Raw genomic sequence first — 9,975 nt, 5'->3', positions numbered from 1 at the left:
ATTTACGTGTATTTACACCCGGAAATTGTCAGGATAATAGACCATCAAAGCAAGAACTGTATTTTTATGACTGCATCTAAATAGGGCTTTGTTTCCTCTTGATATTTCATTCTGCTCAGACCTCCAGATGTGTGTGCACATCTGGAAATGCAGAGAAGCAGTGTAAGTGAGGTGACGGCACAACCACAGAGGGGTCAGGGCCGGTCTTTCCAAGTGGGTTCTGAGAAGAGTATTCAGAGGAGGCTGATGTGTCTGTGTCTGTGCTGGAGATCTCTGTCTCTCCAGAGGCTGTCGGTGTGAGCAGCACTTCGGTAAAGTCAGGTTACTCAGCCTGGTCTGGGACGTAGAGTTAGAAAGCAAAGGTGCAGTAACGACCCTGGTGCCTAATGTTAATGCATTTATTCTTTAAGTGCTGTCTTGGGGCAGAGTGGTTGTACAATCCTGATTTTGCAGGGATGGAGCTGAACTGCAGAGTGCCCTGGTGAAGGTCAGACAAGAAAGCTGGAGGCAGCAAAGGGAGCAGGAGAGCTTTCTGAAACCCTTAGAGACATCGCTGCCCATCAGGCTGGTCCTGCGGGGATGAGGATGGGGCAGGGGAGGCACACAGGCAGGGAGCTGGGACTCGCTTTTACCCTTTCTGTGCCTTACGCGAAGGGATGTGTCCCTGTCAGCCGGAGGCAGGAGGGGACCAGCTGCATTCCTGGTGCGTGGATGGGTCCCACGTGCTTTGGAGCTTCTGGATGCAGGATAAGGACAAAGCCAAAGCATCCCCTCAGGCTTCAGTTCAAAGCTGCTTCTGAGGGATCCAAAGGGATCGAGGTGAGGAATGGTAGCAGAGAGGGCGGGATCTATAAAGAGGGCATTCTTGAAGGAAAGCAGAAGGTTTTGGAAAGAGGTCTCCAGCCCTACTCGGTGTGGAGAGGAGAAGCTCCCAGTGCTGTGGTGGTGGCACTGGCAGCTCGGGGGTGAACGTGCTCTGCCTCTTTGGCACTGAAATTGCTTTGCATTTATGTGGTATGTGTTGGGGAGCAGAAATGGGACCCTCTTCTGTTCTTCGTCTCTCTCTGCAGTCAAAGGAAGGAGTCACTTGGGTCCTCTTCCCAGCTTGCTCCCTGGCTGCTCTCCTCCCATCCAGTTTGACCCCAGTGGAAGATGCTGACTGGTCTGGAGCTATGACTCCTCTTCTGTCGGGACATGTCGTGACATTTTGGGCAGCACTGACAGCCATCCCTCCTGTCTTTCATTAGCAGCCTGGCTGATTCCTGTATGCCTCTTTAGGAAGGGAGTAGGGAAATAACCCCAAGATGCATCTGATCAGCTATGGTTTTTGCAGTGATGTGTTATCATTGCTCTGCACCCTGTGTCATATAGTTCTTACATATAAATTCCTGGTTTGCTTTGCTCTCAGTTTTCTTTGCTGTCCCCAGGGATTAACGCAGCTTGTTGTGAGTGCAGCTACACATGGGGCAGAGCTGGGAGGTCATGTCCCAAGATGAAGTTTCAATCTTGCTCTTCTTCCTAAGCCTATTTTGTGATCAGGATGCAAATCAAATGTAAAAACATGGCCCTTGAGTCTGTCTTAACTTTCTGAGGCATCTTAATAGTGATGCTCCTGCTTGACGCTGCCATGTAAAGAATTCTGCACCAATTAATTGTGTATCTGGATTTAACTGTTGCTTTTAGCCCGATTGAGCTCCTGTGGCCCAGACCCCATCTCCTTCTGTGGATGAGGGGAGATGCAGGTGTCTGGAAAAGCAGAGAAAGAGCTCTGCTAAGTCTTTTTGCAGCGACTGTTCGATATTGCTGCAGATAACCAAGTGCAGTGACCCAGTCACAGTCCCCAAGTTTGTTGTCTCGCTTGGTTCACCAGGAGAGCGTGGGTGCTGGGCTACAGCCAGGACCCTTCCCTGCTGCCCTGCGGCTGATGCCAGGGTGTCCTCCCCTGCAGAGCCGGCTGAGCAGATGTGTGAGTGTGATAGCACCTCCTGAAAAACAGCAGTTTTGTTCCTTTGCAGGTTCCTTTTCCTCCTGTGCTATTTTTACTCTGGTTTGAACCAGTGTTTAATTTGCCTCTTTTTCACTTCTTACCTCTACTAACAAACCTCTCTCATCTCACTGCTTTGCCTGATCGTTTCTCCTCCTCCTTTGTGAGATGTCTGGTTTCTCGTGTTCTCCTTTCTTCTCCCCCTGTGTATTCGCTCTTGCACTCTCCTCCTCCCTTGCATCTCCACGTGGTGTTCATCTGCACAGCTCCCCAGGGCATGCCTGGTACCTGTCTCATGAGGTAGGGGAGATGGTCCTGATCCTGCCAGCTGCTCAGACAGCTGCTCTGTGGCCACACGGAGCCACTTCCAAGCGTGGGTCCGATCAAGAGACTAATGTCTGCTAAAGAAAGCCACCGGACCACTTTTTCCTTTTGATCAAGCTGTCGCAATGGTCCTGTACCTTATTCCTGAGCTTCAGCCTGCCTCCTTGCCCACTGAATTTGTTCTTTTGCTGGGGTGTCTCAGTCCTGGCGTGAAGAGTAACACATTAGGAGAGTTGGAATTAATGAAGTCTGATTTCCTCCAGGCTTGTTTCCCATGGCTGGCTGACTGTGATCTCTAAGAAAAAAAGGATTGGACTCTGGCTTTTTGTCTTGTTGGAGCTTGATGTGGCTCTCAGTGTCCCGTTTCAGACCCCTCTGCAGGCTGTCCCCTGTTCAAAGGGCTTTTTTGCTCTCTTGTGCCCAGATACCCATTTCAGAAAATCGATGGGAACTCCCTCACCCTCCTGCCCTCCTCCACTCCAACAGGCTTGGTTGAGGCAAGGCACAGGCTTCGGCAGAAGGGATCAGGATTGCAGCACGATGGCCAAAGCAGCGTTTTCCTCGGGAAGAGGGCAGCTAGGCTTGCCACAAGACTGCATTTCTGCCTTTCAACCCTGCAGCAACAAGTGGACTGAGCATCCCCCAGGCAATTCCCTGGACAGGGGTCCCCCTTTTCTCTGGGGCTCTTGTGGACCTGGTGGGTGGCTGTGAGGCTGCAAATCAACAGTAAATGGAAGGAAGAAGAGAGGGTGTGAATAAGGATTTTGCTGGGTGACTCTACCTACAGCTGGGATTTAAGCTCAAAAAAAAAACCCCAAAAAATCAAAGGTCTGTTTAGTTATTCTTCCATTGTACAAAAGTACAGCCATTGAAATGCCCAGCCAACCCCAAATCCTGCCAGGTCCCCTGAAGGAGCTTCCCATGCTGTTCCTGGTGGTATGAGGTCAGCCTGGGGGACGTTGTGTCCTGTGTTGGCACAGGATGGTGCAGGACGAGTCGCGAGGCACCGTGGCCGCCTGTCCCGTGGGAGCTGGACCTCCCACTGGAGGAGCCCAGGAGGTGGCATCACCTGTGGGATGGAGCTGGTGCCTGCCCCACCGATGAGGAGGCTGGGCTCTGACCCCCTGCAGTCACAAGCTGGAGTAGACACCGTAGTTGTCCAGATGGTTAGGTGGGAATGTTGTTCCCATTTCTGTGGGAGTTTTGAAGAATTTGTAATTTTTTTTTTTTTTTTGCATGCTGTTTTGGAACAGAAATTAAAACCTCAAATGGTTGATGGCAGATTTCTAAAAGAAACAACAAGTCAGGACAGCCTCAATGTTTCATCTTTTATTTTGGCTATTTAATGTTTTGTTTTCTTCTTCAGAAGCCAGGAAATCAGTTAATATGCAGAAACAAAGTGTTTCTTATGAACAGAAAGGAAGAAAAGTTTCTTCCATCTTCTCTTTCCCACAAAAGGCTTAAACTTACAGCAGAGAAACATTGAAAAAAAACCAAACTGATGGGTGAGAGGAATGACTGATGACTGACGCGGGTATTGGGAACATGCTGTTTGTGTATCTACTATATCATGAGCCAAAGCTAAGAGTCAAACTGAAAGACATCCAATCAGTTAACAACCTCTCCATTTAAGTCCATTTTTTAAAATCAAATAATAGCAGGGAAAAGCTGGGCTCACCACCGCCTCTGCCCCAAAATACCCTTGTTCATTCTCATCGCCTGGCCAAGGGCCAGCTGCTTCCAGGCGTTTAGCCACAGACTGCATTTAAAAACCATTCTGTGCTCCTGTTTTCTTGTCTGCCCGAGTGAAATCATTGTAAGTAACAATTTTCAAGCGTGCCCATGTCCAAGCAGAGCGTGTTGTTGGGTTCTCCGGGGTTGGTTGGAGCAGAGAGAGCACTCGAGCCTTTCCAAGGTCTCCTGCAAAGATCTGCTCAAGCCTGAGGGTGGTTTTCCTGATGGGACCAGGCTTTTCATCAAATGTGGGGGGTTTGTTTGAGGTCTGCATGTGCACTGATTGAAATCTGGTCAGTGCAAGCTCCTGAGAGTGTTTGGCTGTTGTTTTTCCTGTGGATCTAGGGATGGCTTTTGTGACCACCCCAGCTGACCTGACTGCTATAGGACAACGTAGAACCAGTAAAGTCCTCTTATTTCTTTTAAAATATCTCTGCAAGAAAATTATTTTTAAAAAAAACCCTACCTTTTTTCCAATTTCAGTCATACAGAGAGAGTAAGGAATAGTTGAGGTTTCTTAAGCCTTCTGTATTTTCTATAGAGATGGACATTTTCCCTTGAAAATAAGGAAAAAAAAGCAAGCAAGCAGTAGAAAGCCAGCTCTGATGAAACCCCAAGCCTCTCAGCTGTTGCATTCATGTCCTTTGTCCTTTTTTCCTTCCCTACTGTCTAAAAAACCTTCTCAACTGTGCAGGACCCTTTTGCAGGGGGGTGGGATGGAGGTACTGGTGGTGATTGCCAAATCACGGGGACCATTGGAGCTTGCTCCCACTCACCATCATTTCTGTGGCATCGTTGGGGAGCTGGTGCTGCCAGATCAGGGGGGAAAATAGAGACCAGATCCCTTTTCTGTGCTCGTGGTGCTGCTTCTGAGCTAGGGACTGAGGACATGAGGGGCAGTCAGAACAACCCTATTTCATTCCCGGCAAGGTGTGTGCTCCTGCAGTCTGGGTGCTCGATGCCTGATTTCCTCTGCAGGCAAAGGACCTGCTCCCTAGAAGGGCAGAAGCATCTCCAGGCTTATTTCAGTCCTCTCACGTGTGAGCTGGGGGCTGGTTCAATCATGTCTCAGTACTCATATATATATCTCTCTTGCACATATCTCTCTCTCTCCATTTCTAGCATGTCTGTGTGCCTACGAACGCGCACGCTCGTGCACAGGCGCTCGCACAAACTGTAGATGGCACTTTGAGAATTAGCAAAGATGCTGCTGTGGCAGGGCATGGCTCTGTGCACACCCAGCCAGGGGGAAGGAGGAATGAGAAAAATGGGTCAGTTCCTAGGGAGGAAGGCAGAGGGAGAGCAGAGGCTCCCTGGAAAAACTACCTCCTCCTTCCTCCCATTCCCAGGGCTGGTGGCACTCAGCTGCTGACAGACCCTTTAGGAGATGTACCCTGTACTTTTCTTCACGGTATGTTTTACTTATCTGCCTCAGGGGAGGAGGTCTGCTGTGCTTATCACCCCAGGAGTTCAGCTGGGTACAGATGTTAAGCGCCTGGAGGAGAAACATCTTGCTCCGAAGGTTTTCTCGGTGTTTAGTCTGTGGCCAGCGAGTGCCAGGCGCAGATGATGCGTTTCCAGAGCTCCCAGCCCTCGCCTGCCTGGATTGTCAGGAGAGAAATTCAAACCACGCTGTGATCAATTTGCTGTCTGTCAGCAACTGGGAACTGAAGGGCAACCCTGGATCGATCCATTCCTGGAGCACTGTCCTCATTTCAGAGATTACCTCGTTTCTACTGTGCTGTGTTAACACTTTGGGTGCTGGGCGTTAGAGAGCTCTGCATGTGCCTATCACCTTTGCACGATGGCTTATGCAGAGGTATATGAATTTTCTCCCAAACTTGCTCTGCATATGCTTAAAGCTGCTCTGTATGAGATGAAAATCGGCCTCTTCAGTTGTGTGCCATAGCTCCAAAACACACAGAGGGGCCCCTCTTTCATTCTGGGCACCATGAGGCTAGATTTTGGGAGATTATTCCATGCTTGCTATGAAGCTCTGAATGCCCCTGGCATGTACATCCCAGGGTGCAATACTAGAGGATGATAATGGAGAAGAGTTTGCTGTGGTTCACATGCTGAGAAGCCAAGAAAACTTGCAATGTGTCTGGCCTTTCCAGCATCAGGGAGAGGACCTGGGAGTATCACCATTAATTTTTACAAAAGACTAAATGTCTTAGAAGTCTGTAAAAATAGGGCCATGATGTGAAGTGTTTTGATCATTTGTGTTTTGGAAATTGTTGCTCTCTTACTCCTTGGAAATGGCCTTAGGGTTCCCAAGGTGCTGGTCTTTTAGGGTGTCTCGCTTCGAGAGCTGCTCTCAGCTGGTGTGGCGTGGACCCAATAGCACCTGAAAAACCAGCCATGGGAGGGGAGTGCCGTTTCGTGGGCGTGCAGTCTGTTCTCAGGTTTTTGCAACGAGGCTTAGCAGCCAAAAAAGGTCGAAGAGGACTGGGGCCAGATGTGTAACCCACTGGCAGAGGCTCTCGGGGGTATGCCCAGTTGGACAAGCAGGGCCAGGGCAAGTCCCAGTGCAAAGCACAGCTTCAGCTGCTGCTCCTGCTTAGCCAGTTCTTGTTCTCACCTTTGGGCACTGGATTAGGATCCACCAGTCCCCTCTCTGCCAACCCTTGGGCAAGTTATTTCCACTTCTCTTTCCTACTCGGAGCACCTTTGTGCACGGACTGCTGTGAGCACAGGTGGAGCAGAGGAGCAGATGGATTTCTTTTTGCCTGAAGCTTATTTATCATCCATCACAGTGCTGGCGAGTCTGAAGAGTTCTCTGCTTAGGGAAATGAGGTGGAAGTATGTGTAATGTGGGCTCTGCTTTACTCTTCCTTTTCTTTTTGTTTCAGGTGGATGCCTTGAATATGCCACTGTGTTAATCATGACGCTGGAAGTGGAAGACCGCATCCTGCCTGTGTCAGCAGAAGTGAATGAATTTGCAGGGCTATCCAGGATCACAGTCCCAGGTAAATTTGCATTCATAATTTGAGATATTCTTGTCTAAGGCAGCTGCATTTCTAAAAGATATTGAGACTGATACACCCCCAGAATCACAGCTTCATTCCATCCCATCCTATTAATATTCTCTGGAGTTTTCTAATGATAATTAAAAAACCTGGCTGTGTAAAATCCACAGCTTTATTTCTTTTCTCTTCCCCCTCTTCCCCCCCTGCCAAACTTCCTCGAGTATGACAGGAGTTTAAGCACCGTCCGTTTAGGATCTCCAGCTTCCAGTGCCCCATTACAAAGGAGCCAGCACAGCGTGCTCTGTGAGCTTTGGTTGTTTGCAGTGTGGTGCAGCACAACAGCTGGAGTAAGTGAGATGACATCTCAGCTCATGGTGGGAGGGGGGATAATACTGAAGCAGCAGGGAGAAGCGACAAGGAAGGAGAACTGGCAGCACAGGAGCGAGGATGCTCGCACCGGGTGGGTCCGGTCCGGCAGGGCTGGTGACAAATGCTGGGTTACCACGCGGACTGCGTTGGTCTGAGACTCGTGTCCCCACATATAAGATGGGAGCAGTGTTCCTGGCTGTTTGTGAGGCCCAGTTCTCTGCAGTGCAAACCTGCTGTGACTTTCACACTGAAGATTCCCAAGGTGCTTTGGGGAAATTTTGTACCAAGTCTTGTTCATCAAGTCAACGGAGGGTCACAGTGACGGCAGCTCTGAGGAGCCACTTCTTGAAGCAAGCAGAGGACACTGCTGCTCTAGCCCTGCCTGTGCACACAAGGGCTCTCTACCCCAGGAGCAGCCTTTCTTAAGCATTGGTACTGCTTTATCTCAATCAAAAACATTTGTCTGGGTTTGGAAGAAGCTGCAGCCTGCCCAGGTTTACTCTGCTTTGGATGCAAAGGTTGACTGCAAAACCAGCCAAGAAACAACGGACCCTGCTCTTAGCATAGGCTTGCAGTGCACACAGTTGTCTCTCCATCCTTCCAGGACCAATTTGGAGATTTACAGAGGGTAAAGCAGTAAATTATAACCTCATAACCATAGTGGTTGCAGAGTCTTAGAAATTAGTGATGTGTATACTTCAGGGCTCTCAGCAAGGTGTTATCCCAGCATTCAGTTCCCAGCAATTAGGTTTTTCTGAATGGTAACTAGCACGCTTGCAGTAGTTACCTTCTGTTTCCAGCATTTGTCACCAGCCCCTCAAACAAAGGTAAGATTTACCTTCTTGGTCTTTAAAGGTCCCTTCTAACCCAAACGGTTCTGTGACTCTGCTTTCCCTCTCCACCGCTCTGCCGTCCTTCCTTTCTCTGCCAAAGATGATGCCCCTGTTTCTGCAGGTGCCTGCGGCTCTAAACTAGTCTCTTGATCTCAGGCAACTCTTCAGAGGCAGTCACATTTTTTTTTTTTTTTTTAAAAGCAAAAATTAACAGTCTGAAAATTAAGCTAAGGTGCCTGTTTTGGATGCTACGTGTATACAACTATGTATCATGAAAACCCTGACGTGCCCTGGTAAACTTTACTTAGCAGACTGCTTAATCTCTGCAAATGTTAACCTCCAGGTTTTTATTTACTGAGCTGGTGTTTTATGATGCCGTTGTCTAATTGAAATGCGTACATTCCTTCTCCAAGTGCCACTGCTAAGCATTTTACTGATATATAGCAAGAGAACTGCATGGGATTTACTTTCTTTCAGAGTAAACTTGGGAGCCAGATGGTGTTCAGGCAGTACAGATGTGACAGCTCCCATTGCCTTCTTTATGGACTCTTTCTTGCCATCTAAGCACTTTTGTTTTCAAATGACAAAATTGTCATTTTCACAGGCACCATAGAAGAACAGGCAGGAAGGAGATTTAGATTTGTGCATCCCCAGCAATGAGGATGTTTGCTTCCAAAACCAGAGCTGGAAGTAGCTGGAGCCCAGTTCTCATCATCTGGAGCTGAAGCCATTGCATATGGAGCAGCAGTTTGGATAGTCCCAATCCTTCCCTCTTTCTACCGTTTCAGGCTTTCCTGGAGTTTTCCAGAAGAGACCAACGTCTCGCTCTTTTGTTACAGATGGGGAGGTTGAGGCTCAGAGATGGGATGTGAGCTGCACAGCATCAGGAAGCAGGGGGAGGTCTAGGAAAAAAGCCCAGCTTGCCTTGGGCTGGAACCAACCCAGCGGGCACTGGACCCAGTCACTGCCCCAGGGCTGGGTGTGGAGTGGAGGGCGAGGGCAGGCAGACCCGGCATTGCCGGTGGAAGCAGACTCTCAGAGCCAGGTGGGATTTATTCCAGTATTCAAACCCTTGCAGGTTAGGCAGATTCAGAACAACAAACTCAATAGCAACTTTTTTTTCCCCTTGTACAGCTCAGGCACTTGTAACAATGGAAGAGCTGCTATTCCATTTGATGGCATTAACATGCTGCTATTTACCACGGGGGGAACAGCAAGGCTATTTTGCATGGAGGATAAATAATCCTTTGAAACTCACTATCTTGGATTACCACAAAGGTGAAGAGCTCAGCAGAAGAGATGTAGTTCAACTCCTTCCCTGTAAAGCTTCTTATAGGCAGTCTTGCTGTGATGTGATTGTGCACCCCTGCCAGAGCTATCCTAAGAGATGCCTTGGGGCTTTTGCCTCAAACAGTCCTTGGGACTCTGCTGGCCCTGTGGATGCTTTTCCCTCCTTAGCCAGCTGCCTGCCGCTAGCACTAAAACCCCTGGGAAACAGCGATAAGGAAAGGCCAGGCCTGGCTCTAGCCCATTTCTTAGAAGCTGGTCACCTTTCCTAAGCCAGTGCTTTTCAGCAGTGTGAGTTAGAAAATGAAATCATAGCTGCCCTGGGGACTTGGTGCCAACTGGGCTGGAGTTTCAGTCCAGAACAAAGACCAGACCTTTCTGAAATACTGCAAAAGGCGAAATTTTGGCTACAAGCCTCTCTCACTTTTGAATAAATAGGTTTATTTATTTATTTATTTACTTTTGCAAGGGGCTC

Source organism: Pterocles gutturalis, unplaced genomic scaffold, assembly GCF_000699245.1.
Source record: "Pterocles gutturalis isolate BGI_N339 unplaced genomic scaffold, ASM69924v1 scaffold30977, whole genome shotgun sequence".
Taxonomy (NCBI): Eukaryota; Metazoa; Chordata; class Aves; order Pterocliformes; family Pteroclidae; genus Pterocles; species Pterocles gutturalis.
Note: the sequence above shows the minus strand (reverse complement) of the source record.